The sequence below is a fragment of the Tenrec ecaudatus genome, chromosome 8, assembly GCF_050624435.1.
Source record: "Tenrec ecaudatus isolate mTenEca1 chromosome 8, mTenEca1.hap1, whole genome shotgun sequence".
Lineage (NCBI taxonomy): Eukaryota > Metazoa > Chordata > Mammalia > Afrosoricida > Tenrecidae > Tenrec > Tenrec ecaudatus.
In genome coordinates, this window is record NC_134537.1 from 166,528,626 (window position 1) to 166,554,066 (window position 25,441).

General features: G+C 42.0%; 1 protein-coding gene and 2 pseudogenes across 5 annotated transcripts in view; 1 reads left to right on the forward strand and 2 right to left on the reverse strand.

The window, feature by feature from the left end:
• Positions 1-25,441, reverse strand: part of RNF144A (ring finger protein 144A) — a 190,377-nt gene that overhangs the window by 133,498 nt on the left and 31,438 nt on the right. For 3 of the 5 annotated variants that reach the window (XM_075557143.1, XM_075557146.1, XM_075557142.1), the window contains exon 2: positions 19,167-19,337. The exons of 1 other annotated variant lie outside the window; for it this stretch is intronic. The gene's annotated coding sequence lies outside the window, so the exon portion shown is untranslated. The remainder of the gene's footprint in view (positions 1-19,166; positions 19,338-25,441) is intronic. One more of the 5 variants, XM_075557144.1, reaches the window with a different exon arrangement.
• Positions 463-10,140, reverse strand: LOC142455591 (palmitoyltransferase ZDHHC6 pseudogene; annotated as a pseudogene).
• On the forward strand, positions 12,563-13,347 carry LOC142455592 (large ribosomal subunit protein eL15-like; annotated as a pseudogene).

Consider the following 25,441-nt stretch of genomic DNA (forward strand, 5'->3'; position numbering starts at 1 on the left):
ACGCTGGTCTAGCTGGATTTGTGAGGTAGAATTGGGGTCATGATAGTGGGAGATGTGGGGGGAACATTAAAGAACTAGAGGAAAGCTGTATGTTCTATCAGTGCTACATGGAACCCTGACTGGCTCGTCCCTTCCTTGTGACCCCTCTGTTAGGGCATGTCCAATTGTCTATGAGTTTGGGGTCTCCACTGTGCCGCCTTCCCCCTCGTTCACATCAATATGATTGCTCTGTGTCTTTGATGCCTGATATTTGATCCCATCAACACCTCATGATCACACAGGCTGGTGTGCTTCTTCCATGTGGGCTGAGACTCGCTCTTTAGTAATAATCAAAATCTTCAACTAGTGGACGGGTATTAAAGAGTATATGTACTTTAGCAATACCTGTTTTCCTGCTCAGCTGCTTCAGCATCACAGGGATGGAAACTTTTCCACACGCTTCATAGGAAACCATCCATCCCCTTACTCTTGACCATCTTCTTTAAAGGAATCAAGAATTTTGTCTCCATATAACCAGCATCTTAAGCCTATTGGGTTTAAAATGAATTTCCCTTTTGGAAAGCTTTCTAGAAGCTCTTCAGTGCTTGTAAAGAATCTCTTGATTCGTTTGTTCAAAGCACAGCAGGAAACACTATACTCTTCCGTTACTTTACAGTGAGTACTTCTGCTTCTCTTATCTTTTTGTTTCAAATGTTATATTGTCAAGCTGTTCTAGGAAAGCCGCCTTTTATTGGCCACTCCAGCCCATCTCCTTCAGGGATGGCTGGCCACATAAATATCTGTTTAAATTCTTTCATCTGAAGAAACACAAAGACTTCATCCAGTTGATGATACTCAACTTGATCTTTAGCATTCTCTTCGATCCATGATTCAATAGAAGTCTGGGATTCAATTGTCTGGGAGAATTATTTCCATCTGCATAAAACAGAGCATCCCAACAGCTCTGGTTGTTCTGAGAGCTAATTCCCAGGTAAACACACGGTAAATATATGCAGCTAATCCAAAAGGAACAAATGAGAAAGTATCGCTCCCAGCTACACTCCTATCAATCTTGACTGTGCCTCACCAAAAGGGCAGCCGATGTTAAAACCGTGTGTACATAGTCACACCAAAAAGAAAAGCCCAAAGGAACAGTGCCCAAAGGACAAAGAGTAGGAAGGCAGCAGGGTTTGGAAGCCAGACAGTTGTTGATCCAAGACAGTGATGGTCCCTTTTTGCGGCTGCTCTTTCTGCCGTGATGCAGACAAGGTACCTCGTAAACGGGCAGACTACACAACAATGGAGAGAGATGCTATCCTGAAAATTTTCTGGTTTCTACCCCAGAGACACAAAGCTGGGTCACACAAACACGACACTGAAGCAATTATGAAAAGCCATGCTTGCCCATGTTATTGACGATGTAATTCACACGTCCTCTAATTGTGTGGAAAGGCCAACATCAAGAGTCATCGTAGCCACTGAAATGGGACTCCAGTGTCACAGCTCTATTAATTCCTAGAGAACCACTACAGTGTGGAAGGATTCCTTCCTATTTTAAAAGACTGACAGATTTCCATTTTCTATGCACATATTTCTATGTGCCGTGTGTATTCCTTAACGGTTATGCCGTCCAGTGTGCGGGGTCTACATGTTGATTATGCTGTTTCACTGTTGAACATTCAAAGCTCTTTGTCTGAATTAGAGAAACCAATGGCTTCATTTGAAATGTGCCCCTGGTGCCAGTTCCTCAGCCATCACATTTCTGACACACTTTCTCTGCATTCAGGGGCCTCCAGGTGGGATTTTGAGATGATAAGTGTTTATGGGAGAAGAAAGTCCCATCATTCTCCCAAAGTAATGACCAGGTCTTGATTTCTTCCAAAATTTCAAGATCAGATCATTCAAATCATATACAAAATCTTTCAAGAAGCAGAGGGGGGGAAAGCAAAATAGAAAAATCCCCTCTCAAATCAGACAAAAGCAATAAGAGAAAGGAAACACATAGGCCACGTTTACTCATGAGTAGAGAAGCAAAGTTTTTAAACAACATAGTAGCAAATAGACTCCAGATGGGTATTAGTTGAACAAGCTGCACTCTTTCAAGGATTGCAAGTAAGTTTAACACTGGACTAACCTATAAGTATAATATAACACACTACTAAGAGGAAAATCTTAGGACACGCACAGCCACCTTAATGCAGATGCAGAAAAGTCTGATAAAACTCAACATGCGTTTATTATTAAAAAGATAAAAATACAGAGTTACAACACAAACAGAAAAGAACTTCTTTAACCTAACAAAGGACATTTGGAAAAAGTTACAGCAAGCATTTTACTAGAACATTCCTTATTAAAAATTAGGGGGAAAGGAAAGGATATCTTTGATTCCTCTTTTAATTCAACATTGTAAAAGAGGCCCCGACTCAAACAGGAAAATAAACATGCGTACATATATGTTGAGAATTGAGAAGGAATGTATAACACGTATACAAAATCCATGCAATTTATAGACAAAAGAGGACAAGTAGTAAATGTCCGGCCAGGAGTCAGACCAAGGGAAGCCTTCAGTTGATAACATGCATCCAAGGTCGTGTCTTTCCGCTCAATCTGTGTGTTCGGCAAATAATAGAGAGCTTGCACTATCTGAAGGAAAGTGTGGCATCAGGAAGGAAGAAGGTTTATTAACAACCTGTGATTTACAAAAGACACGGCCTTGCGTGCTGAAAACAAAAAGAACCTGAAGCACTATTGAGGAAAATCAAAGACGGTGGCTTTAAGCATAGATTGCAACTCAATGTAAAGAAAACTGAAATCTTCCCAACTGGACCAATAGACAACATCATGATATATGGAGAAAAGTTTGAGGTTGTCAAGGATTTCATTTTTTTTTTGATCCACAATCAATAATCATGGAAGCAGCAGTTAAAAAAAATCAACACATTCAACAATTCAGTCATATTGAGAGGGGTTGTGCAATCACCACCACACTCAGCTCATTGAAGAGAAAATTTCTCAAGGTACAATAGCTTTATGTTTTAATATTTCATTATTGAACAAAGTTCCTAGGATTTTGTAGCAATACATTCTGACTTACTTTTTATCTGTATGATACACAACCTTTTAATGTACTTTTGTATGCAATTTTATACTTATAAAAATATTTAGAATATTAAAAAAGTCAAACATGTCACATTTGGTATATCTGCGGCTCAAGACTTCTTTAAAGTGTTGCAGGGCTGCCCCACCAGACTGGACTGGAAAACACTCCTAAGGGCCAACAATGATCCTTGAACTAACTACAAGCTTTTCTTTTGTGAAGTGTTTTTGTTCTGTTCTTTGTCAGTGGTTTGTTTTTGTTGTTTTGTTGTCTGGTTGTATACTGTTGCTTTGTTTTCCTCTGTCTTGTTTTCGTGCATGTTAGTGTCTCCACAGGTCTGTCTGAATAGGACAGGCTGGATGAACTATCTGGAGGAAAAACAATGGGACCGACAGTGCCCGGGGGACTTGGGGGGGGCGGGTATGGGGGTAAGGAAGTGGTGTTAACAAACCCAGGGACAAGGGAACAACATGGGACCCAAAATGGTAGTGAGGGGGGAGTGGCAGGCCTGGTGGGGAATGATCAAGCGTAAGGTTGCGTAGAGAAGAGGTATAGCTGTAACCCAGGTGGGGACGGAGCATGGTAGTAGGGCAGGAGGAGAGTCAAGGGAGATGGAGGAAAGAGCTAGGAGTCAAGGGGCATTTATGGAGGTCTACACAAAGACATGTGCATGCAAATATATATATGAGGATGGGGAAATAGATCTATGTGTCTATATTTATAGGTTTAGTATTAAGGTGGCGGAAGGACCTTGGGCCTCTACTCAAGCACTCCCTCAATGCATGAATACTTTCTTTTATTAAATTGGCACTCTACGATGCTCACCCTCCCAACACAACTGCTGAAGCCAAAGTGGGTGAACAAGTAAATGTGGTGAAGAAAGCTGATGGTGCCCGGCTATCAAAAGAGATAGTGTCTGGGGTCTTAAAGTCTTGAAGATAAACAAGCGGCCATCTAGCTCAGAAGCAACAAAGCCCACATGGAAGAACACACCAACCTGTGATTGTGTGGTCCCAAAGGGATCAGTTATCAGGCATCAAAGAACAAAAAATCATAACATTGGCTGCACACCTCCATGATACAATCGCCGAGGACAAACGGGTGCATAAGCAAATGTGGCGAAGAAAGCTGATGGTGCCTGGGTATTGAAAGAGATAGTGTCTGGGGTCTTAAAGGCTTGAAGGTGAACAAGCAGCCATCTAGCTCAGAAGCAACAAAGCCCACATGAAAGAAGCATGAACTGATTAAAAGGATCCACATGTGACCTCCTCCCTGGGAGAGGGACGGCAGAGAAGGGGGGGAAGGGAGACTCCGGATAGGACAAGATATGACAAAATAAAAATCTATAAATTATCAAGGGCTCATGAGGAAGGGGGGAGCGGGGAGGGAGGGGGGAAAAAAGAGGACCTGATGCAAAGGGCTTAAGTGGAGAGCAAATGCTTTGAGAGTGATTAGGGCAAAGAATGTACCGATGTGTTTTATACAATTGATGTATGTATATGTATGGATAGTGATAAGAGTTATATGAGCCCCTAATAAAATGTAAAAAAAGAAAAGAAAAAAAAGTGTTGCAGGGCAAGGATGTTGTTTTGAGGATGAAGGTGTGTCTGACCTAAGTTGCAGTATTTTCAATCACCTCACGTTCGCTCCGAAGTTGGACACTAAATGAGGAAGACTGAAGAAGAACTGAAGTATCTGAATCATGATGCTTGTGAAGATGTTGAAAGCCCTCTGGATTTCCAGGAGAATAATCAAATCCGTCTTGGAATAAGTGCAGCCAGAATGCTCCTCAGAAGTGAGGATGGTGAGAGCTCATCTCATGTCCTTTGGGTATGTCATGAAGAAAGACCAGCCTTTAGAAATGGACTCATGCTTAGTAAAGCAGAGGGCCAGACGAAAAGAAAGGGTGAATTGACAGAGAGGCTGCAATAATGAGAGCTCAAATATAACCATTATGAGGTTGGTGCAGGACCAGGCAGTGTTTTATTCTGTTCTCCACAGAGTTGCCAAGAGTAGGAATGGACTTGATGGCACCTAACAACGACAAAGTACATGGATGTAAGATGAATGTACAAGTGCCAACCATGATTCTATGTGCCCACCATATCCAAAAAATTCTCCAAATTAAGATGCCCTGGTCACTAAAAAGTGAGAGTTAAAACCTACCAGACTCTTCCAAGGGGTAAGGCTGTCTCCTCCTGTAAAGTTTTGCAGTTTCAGAAACAATATATAGGATGGCTATGAGTTGAAATTGACTCAATGGGTAGGGATGGATTCTAAAAGCCATTTTAAAAGATCTAAGTATCTGAGAGCTGGTGGTCTGAATCCACCAACTATGCCACAAGACCAAGCTGGGGCAAAGAAATTCTTGTTTTTTTAAATTATAAATCATTTTATTGGGGCTTGTTCAACTCTTATCACACTCCATATATACATCCATTATGTCAAGCACATTTGTACATCCGTTCCCATCATCATTTAGACCTCTATAAATTCATTTCTTTAAAAGATTTACAGCCCATCAGACTCAATGGGAAAACAACTCATGAAGGTCAACAAACAGACCTTGAACTATTTATAGGCTTTTCTTTTTTTTCTTTTTTGGTTGCTTTCTTTTGTGGTCTTGTTTTTGCACATATTATTTATCTCTGCATGTATGTCCAGATAAGACAAGCAGGGTAAACAATCTGGAGGAGCAAACAATGGACTCAACGGTTCTGAGGGGACCTCAGAGAGGGGGAGGTTGGGGAAAGAAAGTGGGTGTTAACAAATCCAGGGACAAGGAAACAACAAGTGATCTAAAAATCAATGGTGAGGACGGTGTAGGAGGTCTGGTAGAGCTTGATCAAGGGAAATGTAACTGAGAGGAATTACTGAAACCCAAATGAAGGCTCAGCATAATAGTGGGACAAGAGGAAAGAAAATGGAAATAGAGGAAAGAACTGGGAGGCAAAGGACATTTATAGAGGTCTAAATACAGGCATGTATGTATGTAAATATATATGATGATAGGGAAATAGATCTATGTGCATATATTTATAGGTTTAGTATTAAGGAAGCAGATGGACATTGGGCTTCTACTCAAGTACTCCCTCAATGCAAGAACACTTTGTTCTATTAAACTGGCATTCCATGATGCTCACCTTCCCGACCCGACTGCTGTAGACAAAGCGGGTGCCTAAGCAAATGTGGTGAAGATAACTGATGGTGCCTGGCTATCAAAATACATAACCTCTGGGATCTGAAAGGCTTGAATATAAACAAGCGCCCATCTAGCTTAGAAGCAACAAAGACCACATGGAAGAAGCACACCAGCCTGTGTGATCACGAGGCATCGATGGGATCAGGTATCAGGCATCAAAGAACAAAAAAATCACATCATTGTGAATGAGAGGGAGTGTGGAGTGGAGACCAAAACCTATTTCTAGGCAACTGGTCATCCCCTTACAGACAGGTTGCAGGGAGGAGACAAGTGAGTCAGGGTGCTGTATAGCATCGATGAAACATACAGCTCTCCTCTAGTTCTTTAATGCTTTCTCCCACCGACTATCATGACCCCAATTCTACCTTACAAATCTGGCTAGACCAGAGCATGTACACTGGTACAGAGAGGAACTGGAAACACAGGGAACCAAAGACAGAGGATCCCTTCAGAACCAGTGGTGAGAGTAGTGATACAAAGAGGGTGGAGGGAAGGTAGGGTAGAAAGGGGGAACCGATTACAAGGGTCTATATATAACCTCCTCCCTGGGGGATCGACAACAGAAAAGTAGGTGAAGGGAAATATCGGACAATGTAATAAATAATTTATAAATTATCAAGGGTTCATGAGGCGGAAGGGGGGCAGAGAGGAAGGGAGCAAAATGAGGAGCTGATACCAAAGGCTCAAGTAGAAAACAAATGTTTTGAGAATTATGAAGGCAACAAATGTACAAATGACACCCAATGGATGGATGTATAGATGGTGATAAGAGTTGTATGAGCCCCCAATAAAATGTATTTTAAGAATTAAATAAAGGACATGGTGTTATGACCTGACTCGATTCACAACTCGATTCACAACCTGCCTGTCAGTTTGTGCTGCTCTGGTAGCTTGTGTGTTGCTCTGATGCTGAAGCTATCAGTACTTCAAATACTGGTAAGGTCACTCTTACTAAGACAAGAAGAAAGGGATGACAATCACTTCTGAAAAGTGGTCAACACAGAGCTCATGGATCATAACAGAAATTGTCCGATGTCATGCAAGATGAGCCTCCTCAGGTGAAAGGCACTGAAAACACGTCGTGAGCACAGCAATGGCCTCAAGTCCACCAGCAGTCATGGCGATGAAGCAGGATGGGCAGCGCTCTCTTCTGCTGTGCCTGGACTCACCAGGAAGCAAGGCAACAACCAACCACAACTAGAGGACATGAACCTAGATGATACATCAATTGTATTAAGATCAGGAACATCTACTAATCACAGTGCCACAAAGTGAGAGGCAATATTTCTAAAATATAAAACTGACATTAGTCTTTCAGCTCAATGAAGGAGAGAAACATAGACAACCCAGTGGAAAACTAGACCAAGAACAAAAACCCTCATTTTACACTGAGTAAAACAGACGCTAGGCAAGGTTCAATATTTAAAAGGAGGTTCAACATGACTAAAATAGTCAAATCACTTTACTATTAACTTAGTAAAAGTTAAGACGTCTAATAATGTCAAACATTGGGAGAAGATGGGTGAGGATTCAAGGAAAGCATCATTTACTGCTTAGGACATCGGTGTGTGCACTTTAGTATGATCACTTATATCATTCATATGAAGGAACTGGCATGATCGCTTTAGAAATCACTGAAAATTTTCCTTTTAAAATCAATCTTAGCCTTTCTTCAGGAACACAGGCTGTCCCTAAATTATGAACAACGTCCATTCTGAAGTCTATCTTTAAGTCAAATTCCTGTGTCAGTAGAGATGCATAAGGTTTATATCTAACATCACTTAATCAACCATTTGTCATTGTGCATTGTACACTGTACCTTTCTATACATAAAAACTTAAACTACCTTTCTATACGTAAAAACTTTAATACTTACAGATATATTAAAACATGAAACTTCACTGGCATCAAGGCAATTCTGACCCATAGTGACCCAGTCAGAAAGAGCAGAGCGACCCTTGTGGGTTTCCAAGACTGTAAATCCTGCATAGGATTCCTGGTGGGGTCGTGGGTCCCACACTGGGCTGCTAACGACCGGTCAGCCATGCAAAGCCACCAGCTGTTCAGTGGGAGAAGGGTGAGATCTCTGCTCGAGCGAAGAGTTCGAGTCCTGGGACACGTCTATGGTTTCCGGCAGACCTGGCTGACACGGGGTTTACAGGGGCAGATTTTCAGAAATGACTGGCAGTTCTCTCTTCCAAGTTCTGCTGCAGAGAGTCAAAACCTGTTGGGAGTCAGAGCCATGACCAAGGCTCCAGTGACAGACAGTGCTGGCAGGCATGCCATGCCCCAGCCAGGAAGCCAAACAGCCTCCCACACAGAAAGCAAGAATGCTACCTCTGGGCCATCACTGGCCCCAACTGCAGCATGCATTCTCTGCGCCCATGCATTCTCTGTGCCCTGAAGCAGGGCTTCTGATACTGCTGCCTTGTAAGCCACAAAAAAAAACTAAAAAACAAGCAATTTCTGTCATGCTTCATAAATATATGTGAACTGCTGTTTCTCTGACAGTTCATATCATTCATCAATTTTTTTTACCTTACAAATCTGGCTAGACCAGAGGATGTACACTGGTACAGGGAATCACAGGGAATTCAGGACAGATGATCCCTTCAGGACCAGTGGTGAGAGTAGCGATACTGGGAGGGTGGAAGGAAGGTGGGGTAGAAATGGGGAACTGATTACAGGGATCTACATATAACCTCCTCCCTGGGGGATGGGCAACAGAAAAGTAGGCAAAGGGAGATATTGGATAGTGTAAAACATGGCACAATAATAATAATTTATACATTATCAAGGTTTCATGATGGAAGGGAAATGGGGAGGGAGGGAGGAAAATGAGGAGCTGATATCAAGGGCTCAAGTAGAAAGCAAATGTTTTCTACTTTTGAATGATGATGGCAACAAATGTACAAATGTGCTTGACACAATGGATGGATATATAGATTGCGGTAAGATGTACAAGCCTCAATAAAATTATTTTTAAAAAACACCAAAAAAGTATATTACTGTATTTCTTTAACATGATTTTAAATTGATACAATATTATCTATGATTAAATGCCTGTAATTTATTCTTAGACAGATTTATTAATTTTAAAAAAGAGTAGAAAGAATTTTACTGATTCTGAAGAATCTTGTTACTGTAAGGCTCCAAGTATTAAGTATTATTGCAGTTACAATGTATTATGCAATTGATCAAAGCAGTATACAAAAGAAAAACTGATGCCTAAAAAATAAATTTGTATTAAAACAAAAACATTTGTGTGTTCTTTTGGTCCTCCTGAGTCTTGTTATCCAAGGGTAACCATTATTGATATTTACAGTAGGACTTAATTCTAAATTTATTTATAGCAATTTTTCCATTTTTATAGACTTAAAACCTCTCAAGTCCCTGGGTAGTACAAATGGCTAAGAATTCAGCTACAAACCCAAAGTTGGTGGTTCAAATCCACTCAGATTCCTCAATGAAAAGGCTGATGACCTGTTCCAGGGAGGCCACAGCCACAACACCCCAAGGAAGCCGTTCTGCTCTGCACACGCTGTCACACATGCTGCGGTCGACCTGACAACAACTGGACTAGCCCAGAATGGTTTTAGTACCTTGCACACATAAATATAGAGACGACAACTGATGGTGCTTTGTATAAATGATATTCACCTTGAACTTCCTCCACACATATGCCAAACTCATATAGTAATAAAACAAAAACTAGTTTTAGGGATCCATTGACAACTTACACAGATGATATCCCTACAAAAGAAAATATTTTTAAATCACTGGACTTACATAAGAATGTGTAACCAAGAAATTAGAGTCATTCTATATCAAAGATTGGACTAAGACTTACTAACTTACTCATACCCCCTACTTTCCGCATTTAGGAACCTTGTTTAATCAACATGCTTACATGTAAAAAATAATTTGAATGCACTTTTCCACATAAAATATTAGATCTTATGTCATAAGAAATGCTTAAATTGTATGCTTTCTGGTGTTATTTGCATAGTCGGATCATGCTAATAACCAAAATGACAAGAATGGTCCTCACTGTCAAACCTAGCAATCACTAAATCAGAATTGTTTTCTGTCAGATCGGGTCCTAGCTTATTCTTAAATTCAAATAAATGTGATTTTATATATGAAGGGACTTTGAAAAGTCTGTGGAAAATGGACTGAAAAGATCATGAAATACTGCCATGAACTTTTTGAAGTTGCCTCGTCTGGAGTCAGTGTCGTTAGACAACATAGAGTCAATGTTGAGGCTCAGCCACCCCATGTGACAGAAGCACTCCCCCACAGGGTTCCCAGGCTGTAACTATGATGGGAGCAGATCACTCGAACTTTTTCCCAGAGAGTCAGACAGGAGATTGGAATCAGCAACCTTCAATTAGCTACTCTATATGTCTTTTTTTTTTAATCTTTTTATTGGGGCTCATAAGGCTCTTATCACAATCTGTACATACATCAAAGCACCCTTGAGCAAAGCACCCTTATACATTCGTTGCACTCGTCACTCTCATAATTCACCTTCCACTTGGGTTCCTGGAATCAGCTCGGTTTCCCTTTTTTTCCCCCCATCCCCCTCCCTCCCCGATCCCACCCCTGGTCCCTTGATAGTTTATAAATAATTATTCTATCTTATCTTACACTCCCCGGCGTCTCCCCTCACCCGCCTCCCCCTTGCCAATCTCCCAGAGAGGAGGTTACACATAGATCTCCGAGATTGGTTCTCCCTTTCTACATGCCCTTCCCTCCTGGTGTCGCCACTCCCCCCGCTGGTGTTGAGGGGTTCGTCTGTCCTAGATTCCCTGTGCCTCCAGATCCCCACTGCACCGCTGTATATCCTCTGGTATAACCAGGTCCGCAAGGCAAGATAGAATTGGGGTCATGATGATTGGGAGTGGAGGAAGCGTTCAGGAACTAGAGGAAGGTTTTGAGTTTCATTGTTGCTACACTGAACCCTGAGTGGCCCATCTCCTCCTCACTACCCCTCTGGAAGGGGTGTCCAGCTGTCTACAGGTGGGCATTGGGTCCCCATCATGCACTCCCCCTCTTTCACGGTGATGTGATTCTCACCACCACCCCACCTTTGTTGTTGGAGACCTGGTCTCCTCTGTCCTTCATGGTCACCTATGTTGGTGTGCTGCTTCCGTGTGGGCTCGGTTGCTTCTGGGCTAGATGGCCGCTTGTTTGCTTTCAAACCTTTAAGTCCCCAGATGCTATATCTCTCAGTAGCCGGGCACCATCAGCCTTCTTCACCACACTTGCTTATGCACACTTTCATCTTCAGCAATTATGTGAGGAAGGTGATCACACAATGATTGTTTTTGTTCCTTTGTATCTGCTACATGGTCCATTCAACACCTTGTATTCGCTTAGGCCGTGTGCTTCTTCTCTGTGGGCTTTGTTGCTTCTGAGCAAGATGGCCACTTATTTGACCCCAGATGCTATATCTTTTTGATAGCCGGGCACCATCAGCTTTCTTCACCACATTTGCTTACACACACGTCTGTCTTCAGTGATCATGTCGGGAAGATGGGTATCCTGCAATGGCTGTTTAGCAGGGCGAGGTGCTATTGTATTGGGGGATATCTATATGTCTTATATAAACAATCTGTCTTAATTTATACATGTTGCCTATGTCTGTGTATCTTACATATAGTTATATATAATTTTGTTTGTATGTATATTTGCATATAATTTATTATCTATATCATTTAGCTCAAGGGAGCCAGCCATCAGGACTCTCATACATATACATACACACACACAAATATATATATACACACACACATACATATGTGATTGAACACAAACTTTTAAGACAGATTATTGGAATTTGCAAAGTCAAGATTAAAATAGTATTATGGAAACTGAATTCTTACCCATTTTATAATATATATACCATGGCAAAATACTAATGTTTTTCTCATTAATATATAATATAGTAATGTTAGTTATAGCTAAAATTAGAATTCATTTATAAAATTATAGTTTTGAAAGTAATTATCTTTTAAAAATGTGTGTGCATGTGTCTATAAGTATTGTTTTTGAACTTATAGAATCAAGGAAATACTATGCTGAAATAATTTTGAATAAGCATCCAATAATATTCACCAGAGTAAATGATCAAATCTTGCCATTTGACTCCATTGCCTCTCATCTCCTGTCTACACTGGAACCATAAGTTATTATGTTCATCCAATGAACCTGTCCAAAACACTTAAAAAAATCAAAGCCCGCTTTCCGTCGGGCGGCGGCCATCAATCAGGTGAGCCGAGATGAGTGCCTACAGGCACATCCAGGAGCTGTGGAGGAAGAAGCAGTCGGACGTGATGTGACGCGCTTTCTCCTGCGGGTCCGCTGTTGGCAGTGCCGCCAGCTCAAAGGCGCTGCAGCGGGGGCCGCAGCCCACCGGCCGGACAAGGCGCGCAGACTGGGCTACGAGGCCAAGCAAGGTCACGTCATCTACTGGATTCGAGTCCGTCGTGGTGGCCGCAAACGCCCAGTTCCCCAGGGTGAGACCTATGGCAAACCTGTCCAGCATGGTGTTAACCAGCTGAAGTTTGCTGGAAGCCTTTACCCAGTCGCTGAGGAGCGAGCTGGACGCCACTGTGGAGTCCTGGCGGTTCTGAATTCTTACCGGGTTGGTGAAGATTTCACATCTAAATTTTTCAAAGTTATCCTCATTGATCCATTCCATAAAGCTATCAGAAGAAATCCTGACACTCAGTGGATCACTACGCCAGTCCACGAGCACAGAGAAATGCGGGCCGAAGACTGCGGGGCCCCAAGAGCTGGGTGGGGACTGCGAAAGGGCCAAACGTTCCCACCGCACTGCTTGGAGAAGGCGCAACACGCCCAGCCTGATTTGCCACATGCTCGGTTTTGCTCTGCCCTCTGTTCAAGTTTGGAGACTGGTGGCCAGGGATTACATGCCCAACTGCTAACAGAAAGAGAGGTGTGGCACTCGGATTCCATAAGCAGTACAGGCCTGGAACCCCATGGACCGGGGGCAGTGAGGGTGGGAACCACTGCTGTAATCATCGGCTACATTGGTAACTGAAACGCCCTGTCGTCAGCATTCGTGGTACCTGAGGAAAACATAAGCTTGCCTTATGTCTGTGTTTTGTCCATTTTGTCCTCAGCAGCCCCAAGTATCATATGATTTTGATGTCACAGACACTCATTAAGTGGCTGTTGCCTGATCTTTCTAGAAAAGCATATACTGTGTTGGGAAAAGGTACTTTAACAAGTTCTTACTAGCCCTGAACTCTAGTATGTGTAAACACCAACAAGACCGACAGAAAACCTACCTAGACTGGCTTAAAATCATAGCCTAGAGCCAGCATAAGAGGTTTCAAAGGCTCCTGGAAGAAGTTCATTATCTTTTCATTCCATTTTTTTCCACAAGGTTTTTGAAGGCCCTGAGTATATAAGAGGAGCCACATAAATTTTCTCTACAGAAAACCCAAGCCCCCAACACTGAGGCACATGTGGCGCGCGTGTGGTCACTAGGGGTTACTGTAACCACACTTTATGCCATTGCTCCTCGCCCTGTAAAGCCAAACTCACTTCTCCAGGGCACCTGGTGGGGTGTCCACTCCCGGCTGGCACCAGGGTGGGCCTGGAAAGCCCCGCGGGCCACTGACCAGGCGATGTCCCACAGCAAGCAACTACTGCCCTTTGGCAAACGTCAGGTGCCACTGGGGCTGAAGAGTCACCAGGGCCCCGCAATGGTTTCCTACCCAAAGGGCCTTCTCGACTTGAGACGGGCAATCGACTTCACTGCTTCAATCACACATGGGTGCCTGGGGGTGGTTTGTCTTCTACTAAGAATGGTTCTCTTTATAAAGCCTAAATATTTTAAAATATCTCTGCTTCTGCTGGAGTGTCATTTGCTGGTATTTGAGACTCCTCAACATGCATTTTCTGGATGAATATGAAGCTGTTTCGCAGCTCGTGGAATGTATTTCAGACAGCTTCCCACCCAGCACGTCCCGCACATAAGGCACCCTGCCCGGCACCACCTGCAGTTTTTTCCCTCAGCACTGCAGGGACCTGAAGGGGTGGATGGATGGACAGTGGCTCTGCACCGGCTAAGGCAGAGCAGGGCACAGGGGGCTTGAGACTAAAAGCCAGCGAAGTAGTACAAAATCACTACAATGTCCTCTCCAGGCCCCGGAGGAGGAGAGGAAGGGCCACCTTCACGGCATCGCTCTGTGTTCCGTGCCCCAGAAAACAGAACAGCAGTCAAGGCAGCAAGGTGCCTGTGTGGGCATATTCGCTGTCCATGTCCAGTGGGCGTGCTCAATGGAAGGAAGCCCTACACCAGGTCCTTGAAGTGTGCCAACGAGCAAACTGAATGCTGGGGCTGAGGGAGTGAGTCTGAGATGCAATCGTAACAGACTTATGGGGAGAGACTGCCTTTGAAATGATTCGGATACCTAGTAACCCCACAGGACCAAGCAGAGCTACCCCCGTCATGTTTCGAAGGCTATACACGGTGACAAAAGCAAGCCCCTTCTTTCTTCCATGGAGCATCTAGTGGGCATGGGATTGCTGAACTTGGGGTAGTAGCCAGCATGGAACCCACCACCCTTTAAGAGGTTAACTCCAGCCCAGCGTGCCACACTTCCAGTTTCGTGCACCCACTGAAAACACTCTCAGTGGTCTTCCGCGCTCTTCCTCTAGTGGCCCCAGCCCAAGAACACTGGCCTGCTCGCTGGACGCCAAGCCCAAGCCTCCTGGAGCTCTTCCTCAGCGCACCCCTGGCCGTCCTGGCCCTCTCGGTCCTCACTGTCATTAGCGCACTCTTGCACGGCCACATAGTCCCTATGCACGACGGGATTCTGTTTGATGACTCCGTCATGTCAGTTCTGGAGTAACTCTTTAAAAAGAAAACTTTTCATTTTTATCACCTTTCACGCTTGGTAAATTAGATGCACAGCAAAAAAGAGGAAGCCCCTGCACATGACAGACTGACACAGTGGCTGCAACAATGGGCTCGGACATAGGAACAATCATGCGCAGGACGCAGGGCCAGGCAGTGTTTCCTGTTGTTTTAAGAGGCTTGCGTTAGGTCGGAACCACCTTGACAGAACCTAACAATATCTTTATAATTCCAATCATCGTTCATCTTTGAGGTTGAAAACTCTAGATATAAGCTTTTCAATCAAATTGAACGCAGACACATAAAAAATATGAAAACAATTTTAATTAATGTGAAAATGAGAAAGAGTTGGATGGATGGCTTTAGTGACACGTAAACTACAGGAACAACTCCATATATGGAAGGCTCTGGAGTCTCAGAATCTTCCCTTGGAGTGGGGATGACATTTACAGGAAGAAATCGGTGAGAGTTGTCTGCCTGGCCCTGTCTTTTTCCCTTCATATATTCATAATGTGAATGTATGTGGCAAGGAGCCACTGCTTCCAGAAACAAAGTAATCAGTATTTGAGTCCATGTTTTCAAGCGACTAAAGGCCATGATTTAGTTTAGAAAACGAAATCTATGCAGCAGTGTTCTGAATGATGTTATAAAATTGAACATCTGTGAGTGAACATCTGGGCATGATAACGTAAGCAAATTATGTGCTGCAGCTGCAACACTATGAGCTGTACATATTACTACTAATATACCCCACAGAGGGGGGACAGTTGTAAGTGTGGTTTGTCATAGTTCAAATATGTCACAAGGCAGGACTATCGGTACTATCAACTCTCTTGTCACGCTTCCACTTCATCCTTCCGTACTTAGTAAGCCCATGATTTTCATTAAGCTCAATTCTTAAACTCTCTACTGGATACTTTCACACAGTCGCTGAGCCTGTCTTGCGAAGCACACAATAACATTGGTTGGGTTCTCTACTTTCGTATCATACATTCTAAGTGAACTCTTGCTGTTGTGAGACCCAAAGACTACATTTCCCTACCCAGTTATGCTTCCTCTTTGGGCGACCTTTTCACTCCTTCCTTGTCTGCTCAAATTTACAACTGCTCCTTCATCACCTGTACTGAAAACTGATGAATTTGTTTATTTCACATGCAATGTGAACAACCAAAAAGAACTACCAAAAGAGAGGGAGAGCTCTCCAAACCGCTTACCACCACCCCATCTCTGCACACAGGTTGTTGCTGTTAGGTGCCATCGAGCCCAGGCAGATTAAGAGCAAGCCGAGGTGCAGGAGAGCAAAGCACTGCCCGGTGCCGCCCACTCTCACAATCGCTGTGTTTGAGCCCATCGTTGCAGCCACTGCGCCAACCCCTCTCCCCGAGGGCTTCTCCCCACTGGCATTCTATCGGTCAAGTATGACATCCTTTTTCAGGGACTAGTCCCTCCTTTTAACATATCCAAAGCACGTGAGACAAAGTCTCACATTCTAGCATCAAAGGAGTTTTGCTATATTGTTCAAAGACAGGTTTGTTTGTTCTTCTGGAAGTCATAATATATTCACTATTATTTGCCAAGATCATAATTAAAGGGCAAAAGTTTTTCTTTGGTCTTCCAAATTCGTGTCCAGCTTTCGCACGGCCTGCAACTTAGTCCTCAAAGTGCCTTCATTGCTCTTTAAAAACACATTAAAGAGGTCTTATGAGAGAGATTTGACCAATGCAGGATACTGTTTGATTTTGTGACTGCGGCTTCCAGAGGCATTGATTGTGAATCCAAGTGAAATAAAAGCCTTGCCAACTTCAATCTTTCCTCCAGTTATCAAGATGCTGCCGGTGGGTGCAGCTGTGAGGACTTTTGAGGTGTAAGCCACACCAAAGATTAAAGTCTTTGATCTTCATTCATCAGCAAGGGATTCAAGACCTTTAGGCTTTCTGTAAGCAAGGTTTGTTTTGTCATTTGCACATCACAGGTTGTTAATGAGGTTTTCTCCAATCCTGATGCTGTGTTCTGCTTCATAACGCCCTGCGTCTCTGATTGCTTGTTCAGCTAGAGAGTGAGTAAATATGATGAAAGGATACAACCCTGAAACGCTTGTCCTGATTGTATAAATATTTGGTGTTCTCTTGTTCTGTTCGAATGATGGCCTTTTGACCATTGTACAGGGTTAACATGAGCATAAATTAGGGGTTCTGGATTTCAAATTGTTTGTAATGTTATCCACCCTAGTAAGCACCCACATGTTGCTTCCCTTTTCAATAAAGCTTCTCAAAAGAGGTACTGATTATCTGTGCCTGCAAGTCCTCCCCTCCAGCCTTTATTTAGCTGATTCTACCGAAGCCACTGTCAACCGCCACCAAAATGAAAATCTTCTCAAAGGCCCAGCGACACTCACAGCACTGAAATCCAGGAGTCAGTGCTCCACTCCCCTTACCTGGCCCGTTTGCTACATTTGAGCCAGCTGATCACTACTTCCTCTCTGAAACAACCTCATGAGGCTCATGAAATGCCACACTCCTGGTTTTCCTCCAAGTATCCTTTGTTGTCTCAGAGCACTGCAACGTTTCAGGGCCTTTCTTTAAAACACCTCTGTCGGCAGACTGCCACTGTAGATCCCATCTGGAATTACTCCCTTAAATGCCAACCACATGCCAAAGACACCCATATATCTCCAGCCCACATGACTTCCTTAACTTATCAGACTTGAAAGTAGCTGCCCCTCTGTATCTGCTTTTGGATGTCTTCTACTCTCAACATGCTCAAGCTGAACTTCTAAGCTCCCTGAACGCAGCCCTTTGAAACCTGCCCATTCTCCTTCTCTGCTGGTGATTCTGCCATCTAGTTACTCAAGTTAAAAATCCTTGGGACCATTATACACTTTTCCCTCTTTCCTACACCTCACAAATACAGCCGAGATAGCTGGAGGGCTCTATCTAGAAAAACAAACAAAATGTGAACACTTTTCACAACTTCCACTGCCCACAGTGAAGTAAGTCACCATTATCTCTTACCCAAATATCAACAATGAATTCCTCTAGTACTCTAGTGTCTCTGGAATTGTCTTCTGTGTTCCAACCCTCACCTCCACTTCCTACAGTCCATTGTCAATATAAAGGTAAAAGGAGGTTATTAAAATCACATCCCTCCTCTGCTTAGAACTCTGCACTGATTTCCCACCATAAAAGCTCAAGTTCTCCAAATAGTACATAAGGCTCAATATGGCCTGATCTCTGTTATGTTGCACCCCCTCCATTTGCTCACTGGTCTAGACTGGCTCGCCTCGTACTCCTTGTTATTCCTCAAACATGCCAAGCATGCTTTGGGTGTAGGGCTTTTATATTCTCTGATCCTGCTCACTAAAATGTTCTTGCCACAGATATTAAACAGCTAGTCCCCACACCTCCTCAAAATCAGTGTTCAACTGTCACTGGTATCCTGAGACCTCCCTTATCCCTGTAAGACTCAACGTGCCCTCATCCCTCTAAACTGGCTCTATCATAATTTACAATTAACTCTTCAGGCCATCTACTATATATTATGCATCTCTCCATTCCTGCTCTCCCCACACCTCCACCCATACCCTCACAGGACTGCAATCTTCATGACAGTAGGGGTTTTTAACACAGTGCTCAGAACAGCCTGTCTATTCTGAATAACGTAATGACTCAGTCGATAACACTCTGAATATAGCACTTTGGCCTTCAAAACGTGTCTCTAAAATGAACCAACATCAACCTAAACAAGGTTTTATATGCAATAAATGAAGAGCCATGTGAAAACTGCTTCTAAGTATAAATTAATATACTAGCCCAACATAATATGCTAAGGACTATCTTTGAAATCCATTCACAAGAAGTTAGTAGGTAACTGTCTATATGATATAAATAGATACCAAAAACTCATCCAGGCCTATAATCTCTCTAAACAATGGCCTGAGACAGAAAATTATCAATAAGAGTGTTCAAGGCTTCATTTTCCAAACTCAAAGTTACCTGTAAGGAGAGGAGGTTGTCTACCTGACAAATCTTGGTGTGCTTCTGCACACTTAGCTGCCTCTTCCTCTCATGACTGGCCACAGGAAGAAGTGGGAGGTCTCCTGGCACTGACGTCTGTCAAGAGCTGGGAGAAGTGAGAGTGTTGCAGACTGGTGGGAAGCGTGATACCTAAAAAATCAGATAAGGACATAGGGGGTTAGAGACCAAGAACAGGGAGGAGAACATGGCGCACTTGAATCACCCCTAGCACTGACCTTTCGTGTCTCCACCCCAGTGAGAGAAGTCATTGCTAGGAGTGTTAGAAATCTCACCAGATTACATACCTGGAAAGAGTTAGAGTCTACTGGGGAGGAAACAGACACTTAGTATGTGAACAACTGAATTTGAACAAAGAGTTAGGGGAGTTCAGATAACAAATTGCTCCTAGATCTTAGAAAAGCTTAAAGGACAAGAAAATGTTCATTGTAATCTTCAGGACCTTCACCAAGAATGTAATCAAAAACATAAGACAATAAGAATGGAATTAAGAGAATATACTAGAAGATATAAATTTAGCATGCAAGAAACCAGCATGGAGAAGTAAAAGTTCAAAAAGTAAATAGTAAACAAATAACAAGAGAACTATAACTTCTACCTTATCAATAATTACACTAAATTTTCTAAATACCAAAATAAAAAGGCAGAGTACACAGAATAGTTAAAAACTATATGCTGATATAAGAGACATGTGCTCGACTCAAAGCCATGAACAGGCTGAAAGCACAAAGATGAACAAAGATATGCCATGCAAATAGCCCCCCACCCCCGCCCCGCCCACACACACTGAGCTGGCATGGTTCTATCCATGTCAAAGTCAGAAGACACAGATTGTCATTAGCAAAAAGGAAATAGGATAGTTTACAATGAGAAGAAAATCAATCTATCAGGAAGAAGGAAAAAACAAATATAAACAGATAAGTACCTAGCAATGGAGCTCTAAAACACATGAATTGAAAAGTGACAGAATAGAAGGGAGAAATAGATAATTCAGCAATAAATGGCTAGAGATTTCAATTATTTGCTTTCTGTAACAGATAGAACAAGTAAGGAAATAGATTTGGACAACACTATAAACAAAATTCAGCCTAATAGATGTCAATAAAGCCACACACTCAGTCACAGCTGAATCCTTCTCAAAAGCACATGGGGAAACCTGTAGGGCAGGCTACAGGGTACCCCATGAACTGAATCCCAGTCCCAGTAAATTCAAAAGTTTTCATATTATGCAGAGGATGACATGCTTTGTTTTATTTTCCCACAATGATATACAATTGGAAATTTATAAATATGCAGAAAACATAATATTCTTAAATTACCAGTACTGTACATTAGAAATCACAAGGAAAACTAGAAAATAGTTTGGCATGAATGAAAACCAGGACATATCATACCAAAACTTAAAGTCTGCAGCAAAATCTCAGAGGGGAATATATAACTGTAAGTTTCTATATTTCAAGTAGAACGAAAATGCTTTGAAAATGATGATGGCAGCAAGTGTACAAATGTGCTTGGCACAATGGATGGATGTTTGGATTGTGATAAGAGTTGTACGAATCCCCAATAAAATGATTTTTTAATTCTATTTTAAAAAGAAAGAGATGTTTTAGTTTAATAATCTAAAGTTTTTATCAAAATAAAGACACACATATATATGCACACAACTAACGTGAAAGTTAATTGTGAAAGACTTCTAAAATCAGGAGCAAGACAGTTACCACTTTAAAAAGAAATAAAAAGGACCTACACTGCAAAGACAAAAGACACCTATGTCTTTCCACAGATGACACAAATCTGCATACAAAAACTCCTAAGGAGTCTAAGGGGGAAAATTAGAACAAATTAAATTAATTCAGCAAGGTTATGGGATACAAAATCCATATACAAAGATCAAGTGTATTTCTATAAACAGTAAGATTTTTTAAAAGCATATTTGTTTCTAATAGCAACCAAAAAATAAAATACTTAGGAATATATTTAACAAAAGCGCTAAAAGATGTCTACACTGACAACTACTGAAATATCTTTTTACTTACTTAGGTCATTTTAAGTTTAAAAAAAAAAAGGAAATGGAAAGATAGCCATGTTCAAAAACCAGAAATAGCAAAACTGGAGTTAGCAAAACTCCCCAAACTGATACAGATTAAAGCAATACCTTTTAAATCCCTTTCTGATATAAACTGATTATTTGATTTTAAAAATTATGTGAAAGAGACCTAAGTAGTTAAAAAAAAACCTTAGGGGGAAAACTCAAAATTGGAAGAATTATGTTTCTTGAAGTAAAAGTTTACTACAAAGCTACAGTAATCAAGACAGTGTAAGAATGACATAAAGGACAGACCAACAGATTAGAGGTGAGAGTCCAGAAATAAGGTCATGCTTCGTACATTCACGTTCTAGTTATTAATGTACGTTTACGGCTGTTTCTTCTCATTTTGTGTCATGCCCATCAGCAAAGGAAGTCCTGAAGACTGTATTTCAGAAGGCTGTACTCCATACACAACATTGTGGTCCTCTCAATTGAGATGGCAGCTCTTGTTCAGTCAGGTTTTGACTGCCTTCCCAACTGAGGGGCTCATTTCAGGCACTTTCTCTGACGATGTTCTGCTGCTAGTCATGACGTTCTCGGTAGGTGGAAATGCTATTCGACTTCTATCCCTGCGGTTTTCAATAGATAACTCTACTGAAGTGGACCGCCTATTCCTTCTTCCTTGTCTGTTCTTAGTCTGGAAGCTCTGCTGACACCTGCTCACTTCGGGTGACCCTGCTGGTATTTCAAATACAGTGACGTAGCTTCCAGCATCACAGCAACACACAAGCCACCACAGAAAATAAACTTTGGTTACATCACTTTGTGATACATTAAAACTACTCTGAATTGTACTCTTAAAAAATGCTGAATGATGTGCTGTGTGAGGTGTCGCCATGAAGTTGTTATAAAAAACATAAAGAAAAACACAAAAACTACAATAAATGTAAAGCAAATTGGTCTCAGAATCCCCCAAACTCTTCTCTGAAGCATACCATTTGGTTTTCAAGGGTGCGACACCACTATCTAAACTCCACAATAAAAGCCATTCTGTCTTTCTATCCCCCATCCCCCCACCCCAATTCCCCCAAAGTATTCCTTCAGGACCATCCAATTCTCTTCACAGCAAAGCATCAGAGAACAGCAAAATTTAAATATGCATAAACATACATTCTGGAAAATAAATTCACTCATCTCAGTAGCTTATATTCCTTCCTTACTACTTTTTTATTGAAATAACAAACTTCATTTAGAGCATGATTTTGCAGAACAGCTAGGAACATGTGTGTCGTGTGTGTGTTATTTTAGCAGAAACATATTTTTTAGCAGAAATGTCCATTCATCCAGCCTTTACCGCACACCTACAATTTGGTGAGACACTGGGTAGGAGGGAACAGAAGATTATTACAACTTGGACTGGAAATTCGTCATGGAGTTCACACAGCATCGAAACTTCTATGCCCACCTACACATGGCCGCTCAAGTGATTAAAAAGAAACACACCTGTTTGCCACATGAAGATCTCTTTGAAAGAATGTGCTCCTCTGGTAATTTCAATTTAAATTCATTTCAATGTAATTTAATTAACTCACTCCTTTAGGAAAAGACTCAATTGTTTACAATAACCTGATTAAACCAAACCAGTGCAAAAAATGCATTGAGTAAATTTGTTACCGATTTCGTTATTGCACCAATTGTACAGATACCAACACTGTAAGCTCGGTTCATGAGTTGGAATCCAGTGAGCGTTCAGCTGCTCACTGAAATGTGGAGGTTTGAGTCCGTCTAGAGCAGTGGTCCTCCACCTTCCTATTCATAAAGCTCCCTTGTTTAATGCAAGTGGGACACACAGGAACCTGCAGGATTCAAGGTTTCCCAGATTATCAAGAATATGGGGAATGTTAATGCTTGTTGACCACAGAAAAGGAAGTGCTGGGGCACTTTTAAAATGGCAAACACAACTCTCAGTAAGGCAACGAAGAAGGGCAGCCCAGGATGTGAAGGATTCACTGTTCTACTTCACAACCAAGAAATTCCAGGAGGCAAGGTTGGAGCTGAGAGAAGTGAAACTATTTGAGGCCCCATTGAGTAGAGGCAGGCTAAGCACCAGAAGGATTCGCTCTTCCTTTATATTCATGAATCTCCTGGAGGTAATTTTGGAGCTGAGATATGTGAAACCGCTGGAAGCACCATAGCACGTATGTCAAAGCAACTCTTTGTGGAAACGTTGTGGTGAAACACCTGAACTTTCCTGATGAAGTGTTTTAATGGAAGTCAAGTATCCTCAGCTGGCAATGTTGCTGGTAGAGAAAACTGGAGCTCAAGGAAGTAACAATGGCTAAAGATAATACTGAAGGGATGTACACGGAGCTAGGTCAGTGTGTTCGTCTGGGAATGTTAGAGAAACAAATCCACACATTTCATACAGTTCCTCATGTGGTGGGGACCCCCAACCACACAATTATTTCCGTTGCTACTTCATCACTAACATTTTGCTACTGTTATGAATCAGGCGCCCCTGTGAAAGGGTCATCTGACCCCCAAAGGGGTCATGACCCACAGGTTGAGAACCGCTGGTCTAGAGGTACCTCGTAAGAAATCCTTGCTGATTTACTTCCAAAAAATGAGTCATTAAAAACATTATGGAGCAGAAGATGGCAACGGAGGAACACATACCAGAGGGACTCCGCAGAATTCAGTCCATTCAACACTGCTGGAACGCAGGAGGAGCATTATAAAGATAAGGAGGCACAGACCCACAGGGTTTTGAGGGTTAGGTGGAGAGCAAATGTTTTGAGAAGGATGAGGACAATGAATGTACAAATGTGCTTTACACAACTGATGTATGTATGGATGGATTGTAATAAGAGTTGTATGAGCCTCTAATAAAACTATTTTTAAAAAAGAAAGTAGAAATGGAGACAGAGGGAAAATGTCCTAAATTGCAACCTGTGTACACAGATTTGTTATGTGGGAGTATGCTCTCAAATATCCATTTTTTTTTCAGATATCCATTTTTGGTCGTCGTCATTGGGTGCCATGAAGTTGGTTCTGACTCATAGTGGCTCTTATGTACAACAGAATGAAATACTGAATGGTCCCCTGCCATCTTCACGTTGTCCTATGTTTAAGCCTATTTTTGCAATAACTATATCCATCCTTCTTGATGGGGTATGTCTGTGTAATGCTGCACTTCAACTTGTTCCAATATGATGTCCTTTTCCAGGGATTGGTCTCTCCTGATTAACATGAAGAAGGTGGTGGAATATACACATATGTTCCCTCACTTGGGGAGCCTACAGTCTGGAATTATAGACTTCGTAATTTGCACCATATGATTTGGTGTTGTTAAGTGCTGCCCAGTGGGTTCTGATTCATAGCCACACTGTGTACAGCAGAGCAAAACTGGCTTCTAGGGAGCATTCTGGTTATACTACTTCGAGACAAATTGGTTTGTTCTTCTGGCATCCTATGGTACTTTCAACAGTCTTCACAAATACCATGACTAAAATGCAGCAATGCTTCTGTGGTCTTCCTTATTCATTATCCAGGTTTCACATGTATATGAAGTGATTGAAAATACCAGTGCTTCATCGTGCACACGTCAGTCTTCAGAGTGACACCCTTGTTCTCCAACACTTTAGAGGGGTCTTGTGCAGCAGATTTGCACAACCGGATCTGCCCTTTGATCTGCTTGGATCCAAGCAAATTGAAATCCTTGACAACTTCAATCTTTACTCCATTTATGATAATGCTGATTATTGGTCCAATTGTGGGAATTCGGTTTTCTTTACAATTAGTTGCAATCCATATAGAAGTCTAATCTCCGATATTCATCAGCAAGTGCTTCAAGTTTCTCTTTCTTTTAGACAGCAAGCTTTTTTAATCTGCACAAACCAACTTTCCTCCAATCCTGATGTTGTTCCTTTGACAACTCCATCGTTACTTTGTTTATTGTGATGCTACGGGTTGGTCCACTCGATGATTTTTGTAATCTATCATGAAATCTATGGTCTGCAATCTTCATTAGTCTGTGCCTCAAGGTCCCTTCAAAGTTATCAGCTTTCAAAACTAAGCAAGTTTATTATATATGGATCTAGTTCATTCATCTGAATAATTGATTTGTATTTTAAGGCACTGAAATTTACCTATCCCATAATAATCACATGGATGTTTTCCCACTCTTAATCTCAAACGCCATTTCATT